The sequence below is a fragment of the Homalodisca vitripennis genome, unplaced genomic scaffold (assembly GCF_021130785.1).
Source record: "Homalodisca vitripennis isolate AUS2020 unplaced genomic scaffold, UT_GWSS_2.1 ScUCBcl_113;HRSCAF=1223, whole genome shotgun sequence".
Taxonomy (NCBI): domain Eukaryota; kingdom Metazoa; phylum Arthropoda; class Insecta; order Hemiptera; family Cicadellidae; genus Homalodisca; species Homalodisca vitripennis.
The window spans coordinates 221776-228551 of NW_025776245.1; positions in this window are offsets into that span (position 1 = coordinate 221776).

Here is a 6776-nt window from a genome sequence, read left to right on the forward strand (position 1 = left end):
AAACGATTTACCTAAGTGCATGGACAGGTTCTGCCAAACAGTAATGTATGCAGATGATACTGTACTTACACTAGCTAACACACATAGAGACCACCTTAAAGAAGAAACACACATGGCTTTCAACTTAGTTAAACAGTACTGCAATTCAAACAACCTTGTTCTAAATGAAAATAAAACAGTACAAAGGACATACAACAGCACACGAGGAAGAGAAATTGATGGCCTACCCACCCACTGTAAAAGTGGATAAAAACACAAAATACCTTGGTATTTGCACTTGACATGAACCTTAAATGGGATGCCCACATGGACATTTTATGTAAAAAACTCGCATCAGGCTTTTATGTCATAAAAATTAATTTAAAAAATATCTGGAACACCTGCAGCAAACACTTACGTATTGCAGCATGGGGTGGAACAAGTAATCAAAACATGGATAGAGTATTTCTGCAGCAGAAAAAGGCAATGAGGAGTCTAGCAGACATAGGATACAGAGACAGTTGTCGACATGTCTTTCAAGAACAAAAAATACTCACAATACCAGCGCTGTATATTGGTGAGGTGATTCTACTGGTGGTATCGTCAAACAAACCAAAACTTTGAGACTATCACCAGTATAACACCAGAAATGCCTCAAACTTCTCACTCCCGTCACACCACCTCAGTCTATCAGGAAGAAGCCAACTTACAAAAGGAGCAATCTACTTCAACAAGCTACCTGATCACCTTAAGCAAGTTACTGGAAGAGGCTTCAAAAAACAACTCCAAAAAATGGCTTGAAGACCACCCGTTTTTAATTTAGAAAAGGAATTCCTGGAATGGAGAAATTAACTGGACAGTTTCTTAAGCACATACTCTTGTTTATAGTCTATAGTCTAGTCTTTAAAAACATAACTTTAGTAATATGCTTTTGCTTTTTGATGCCAACACCATTCTCTATGATTGTGTGAATAAAGAACTTTTTTATTTGATTGATTTTGATTATGGATATCCCTCAGCTCTGCTCGCTTGAACAATTTTGACACTTTAATGTGTTGACACGAAATCCTTTGGGGTGTTGTTGGTCCTTCTTGTTTCTTCATTGACACATGACCAGTTTACAAGATCATATCTATTAGGTAAATCTACCAGAACTACATTTTTCTCCTTGCACTGCTGTAAAGTGTCTGAAATGCAATTGATGGCTTCTTTTTGATTCATTTTGTGCTACATTGTTTTGTCCCACACATTATTAGTAAAATTTTCTTTAGGTCCCTGAGTCTCAGACTCAATTCTCCATACCTAGTACTTGACTATCAGCACACAGAAGTATTTTGTTTATATTTTTTATTACCAACATGTTTTGAATCTCGACTATTTCTGTCATTTTCTTCATGTTTTGTTCCAAGAGCTTGAAATCTGTTAACTGACATCAAACTAAAGTCAATTTCAGTGGTGGAAGCAGTAGGTTTAATTTTCTTTTTATTTGTTTTTAGGCGGGAGTAAAATTTTCCAATGTTAATGATAACCTTGATCTTCGCTATAAACAATGTGTTTTGTTACAATTTTTCTTAGTAATTGATTCTTTAAGTTTTATAAAATTTTTCTTTTTTTGTAAAACTTGATTTTTAAGTATTGTCTTTTCTTTTCTCGGCTGAATAATTATCTTAATAATATGAACAGTAAATAAATGTTGACAATTAACCTGCTTATCAAGATTTATATTCGCTGTAAGAACATTGAGTACTATGTACTCACAAATTAATTATAATAATAAATAATAAGAGAATCATTATATACCAAACATTAATGGTTACCAACTGTACTTCAGTTGTAGTAAATAATAAAGATTATTTCAAATATAATCTCATATATATATATATATATATATATATATATATATATATATATATATATATATATATATAAGTAGATATGAATATGAGGGTTCTAGCGCACTTTTTGGAGTAAACAGAAAACCAACGGAAAATACTGTCTAAAGGATAATAAACGAATCTGTAAAAATCAAAACAATAACCGAATCTATTGCTTCTACTTTCTTAAGCTGTCAAATCTTCAAAATCTTTATTCTACAAAGTTAATTGTAACACAGTCTTTATCTTTAATAGTCTTCTTTCCAGTAACAATCAAGTGGAAATTCTCTTTTATTCAATTCTTTAATCTTTTTTTTCATCCAAAACAGTCAAAAATCTGTTCGGCAAGTGTACTTTATAATCTTTTAACTCGGCAATTATAGTCATCCCAAATTTATCTTTCAGTTTCTCCAAATTCAAAATCTTATATTTCTTTTTTTCTTCTAATTCCATTAATTTCTTATACTCTTTGAATCTTAGTTCACCAACTTCATTCAGCTCCTTTAGTAGCTCCATTATTTAGTAGGAAGAAAATTTAGTAACAAAATTGAAAATCAACATTTTTTAAATACAAAATCCCGGGTTTTGACCTAAAACACGGTTTTTAGGGTCAAAATCGCGCATCTTAATGTGCAAACACACTAGAGTTTTTTGAAAAATCCTTAAAATCTACTGAATTATTGCGGATTTTAACCATAAAAGTTGATTTTTCCTTAATAAAAAAAGATTTTTACTAAATAGTGAAAATTGAAGCATTCAAAATTTTCCTTAATAAATGGCGGGTGACAAAATGTCATGTCCATTCTGCAAAAAGAAATTTTAAGAAGAAACTTCGATCGACATTACAACTCAAAGATTCACTTAAAGAACAAAGACATTTACTACAAGGAATTGAATCATTTAAGACAATGGGCCAAAGAAAATCAAATTGACGATCACGAAAAGATGTTCAATATTGAACAATTACGAGAATTAAAGAGAAATTTCAAAGTTGAAAAGAAAAATCTCAATCTATTTAATGATGAAAAAATTAATTCAATCGCTGAAAAATTGGCTATCGAAACTAATGATAAAACAAAGTCTGAAATGATCGAAGAAATTGATAAACACAAATCTGAAAATATCATTGATGTAGAAGTTTTATCGTCTATACACGGTCTTTTCAAGCAATACATTTTAACGAATTTAAACGATAATTTCATGCCACTTTACAAATATCTTTCTATTTTGCGGCCAGAGATTAAGAGTTTAATAGAAAAATTTCAAGAAACTGTGAAAAACAGTAAAGGATATATCTCTTTGGAATGTGAATATGAACGAACTTTAGTGAACGGTGAAACGCAAATTTGCCCAATGTATTTTACTATAAAATCAGACGAAATCTTCGATGTAAACGACTTTATTTCTAAACAGTTTTAACAAATTAACCCATCGAGAACAAACAAATCATCCAAATAGAGGTTCTGGATGGACATTCAAAAGTTGTAAACAATTAGTTTTGAGCCTTAATAAACACGAATTTATGAACGCAGGATCATATATCGATTTACCACAAGAGATCAAGGTAAAGAAAGCTTGTGTAAATATAAAAAATAAAGATGATTTTTGCTTTATTTACTCAATCAGATGTGCTATTGAAAAACCCGAAAGAGACTGTGAACGCGCAAAGCAATACAAAAAATTCGTGAACGATGAAATATTTTCTGGTGTTCGACTATCCTATGTCTTTAAAAGATATACAATTATTTGAAAAACGAAGCAGTAAAGCAAAGTATAATTATCCGAAAATGTCTGTAAATGTCTATAGTTTTTGATGAAAAACTCAATATTGTTCCGTTGCAAATTTCAGAAGTTTATGACGCCAAATTAGAAATCAATTTATTGTATGTAAAACAAGATGAAAAATCTCATTATGTTTTGATAACAGATTTTAAAACAAACTTGTATTTTCTCAGTTATCTAAGTGTTAAAAATAAAAAATTTCTTTGTAGAAGATGTTTAAGCCATTTCTACAAATCTAGCGCTTTAGCTGATCATTTAGAAATTTTGTAAGCAACATGAAGTTTGTAAACCAGTTATGCCGTTTCCTGGTCAAACAACTAAATTCACCAATTATCAAAAGAAGTTTAGCCATCCGTACGTTATTTATATGGATTTTGAGAGTATATTAGAGAAAATACCGACATGTAAGAATAATCCTCAAAGATCGACTACAATCAAGATTCAGAAGCACATTCCTTATGGTTTTACTCTTTATTTAGTGTCGAACGTGACCAAGCGCATGTACAAACCGATATGTTATCGAGCCAAAAATGAAGAAGATTTGCCGAATGTTCCAAAACAATTGTTTGAAGAGCTCAATAAATTATCGAAATACATAGCTAAAAAATATAATTCTAAGAACCAAAAACCCATGAAATTAACTGAAGAAGAAGAAATTTCGTATCAAAATTCAAACGTTTGTCATATCTGTGAATGGTCTGCTTATGATGTTGGGGTCAATTCAGTATGGTTTTACTCCTGATAATTGGAGAGATAAGAGTTATAATAAAAGTAAGAGATCACTGTCATTTAACCGGCAAATTCCGAGGCGCAGCTCATTCTTGTTGTAATCTGAATCTAAAATTTCCACAAAATATTCCAGTTTTCTGCCACAATATGTCATGTTACGATACTCATTTGTACATAAAAGAATTAGCTAAACAATATGGAAATGTTGATTTGATCGCAAACACAGATGAAAAATATATAAATTATTCAGTAAATTCAGGATATGGGTATGAGTTTGAAGATGATAAACCAAGAAAGTTCATCAAGTTTTCATTCGTAGACACGTTCAGATTTATGGCATCATCTATTGAAAAATTAGCTAAAAACCTTCAAAAAAGATGATTTCAAGCATACAAATCATTTTATACAAGATGGAAGAATATAGAATGAAATTCTAAAAAAGACAGCCAAATGACGACAACGAGAGATTTTTAAAAATTCTATCTGGAAAAGGAATATTTCCTTACGAATTTATCGATAGTATTTGAGAAAAACTTGATTACACAGAAGACCTGAAAATTCAAGATTTCTATTCACTTTTGTGACAGATGAGAGCATATCTGAGAAAGATTTTCAACACTACTTAAATGTTTGGAACAAATTAAAAGAGAAAAATCTAGGAAATTACTCTGATCTCTATAACATTCAAGATGTTCTATTGCTCGCTGATATCTTTGAAAATTTTTAGAATATTTGTTTGAATTGCTATAAGCTTGATCCAGCACACTATCTAACAGCTCCCAGTCTTGCATGGATGCTATGTTAAAATTAACGAAGATAGAATTACAATTAATTAGTGAATTATAATATGTATTTGATGATCGAAAAAGGTATTCGCGGAGGCATTTCTCAGTGTATTAAACGATATGTGAAAGCAAATAACAAATATTTAAAAGATTTTGATAAGACAAAGCCCGAAAAAACTATCTGTTGTACGTCGATGCAAACAACCTTTATGGGTATGGCCTCATGCAAAATTTACCATATAACGAAATCAAGTGGATGAACCCGAAAACATATACAACAGCAGAATGGCAAGAAACAATTTTAGAACTCACTGGCGACGAAGATTATGGCTATATTCTTGAAGTCGATCTAGAATATCCAACAAATTTACACGAACATCACAAGGATTTACCTCTTGCTCCAGAAACATTTTTAAAAACAAAACTTTGCACAACTCTACTGGATAAAACTGAATACGTTGTTCATTCGAGAAATTTAAAGTTCTATTTGGAACATGGTATGATTTTGAAACATGTGAATAGAGTTATCGCATTCGATCAGAAGCCTTTTTATGAAAGATTACATTGATTTTAACACAAACATGAGAACCCAAAGCTACAAGCGACTTTGAAAAGGACTTTTATAAGCTGATGAACAACTCAGTTTTTGGAAAATCTATGGAAAATGTGAGAAACCAGATGTGATATTAAGCTTGGAAATGAAGAATTTTCAATGAAACAAGCTAAGAAAACAAATTTCAAATGCTTTTAAACATCTTTGACCGACAACTGTATAGCGAGTCACATGTACAAACAAAAGGTTAAATTTAACAAACCGATTTACATAGGATTTTCAGTTCTCGACCTCTCAAAATTGCTAATGTACGAGTTTTATTACAACAAATTTAAAGAAGTTTGATCCAGATTTGAATCTGTGTTACATGGATACAGACAGTTATTTTCTAGAATTAAAACGTGATCCTTACAAAATTATTAAAGAAAAATTTGAATGACTTTGATACGAGCGATTATCCAAAAGATCACGAATGTTTCACTACTAAAAAAAAATAAGAAAGTCATAGGAAAAAATTCAAAGACGAACTAAATAGCGAAGTTTTAGAAGAAATTTTGTGGTTTAAAGATCAAAGATGTACTCGTACAAATATCTAGACAAAAATCCAGTTAGGTGTAAAGGAATTAAGAGAAGCGTTGTAAATAAAACAATAAATATCGAAAACTTGAAGATATGTTTGTTCGAAGATAAAGAAGAATTTAAGGGAGATGACTGTAATAAAAAGCTATAAACATGAATTGTACACAGTTACCATAAACAAGCTGGCACTGAACGCTAAAGATGATAAGAGAATCGTTCTAGAAAATAAGATCGATACAGTAGCTTATGGCTATAAAAATGAAGCAAAATCTGATATATTAGATGAGTTAAATAAACTTGGAAACTTTGACATGTAAATGGAAGAGATGATTTGATTCACTGCCACAAATGCAAGAAAAAAACGAAAAATATAGATTCTAAAATCGTTCAAACTCAAAACGGATTGTATAGAATTGCAGCAAAATGTTCAAAATGTAAGACAAATAAGAGTAAATTTATAAAAGAATCCAAATGAAAAAACAAGTAAAGAAAAGA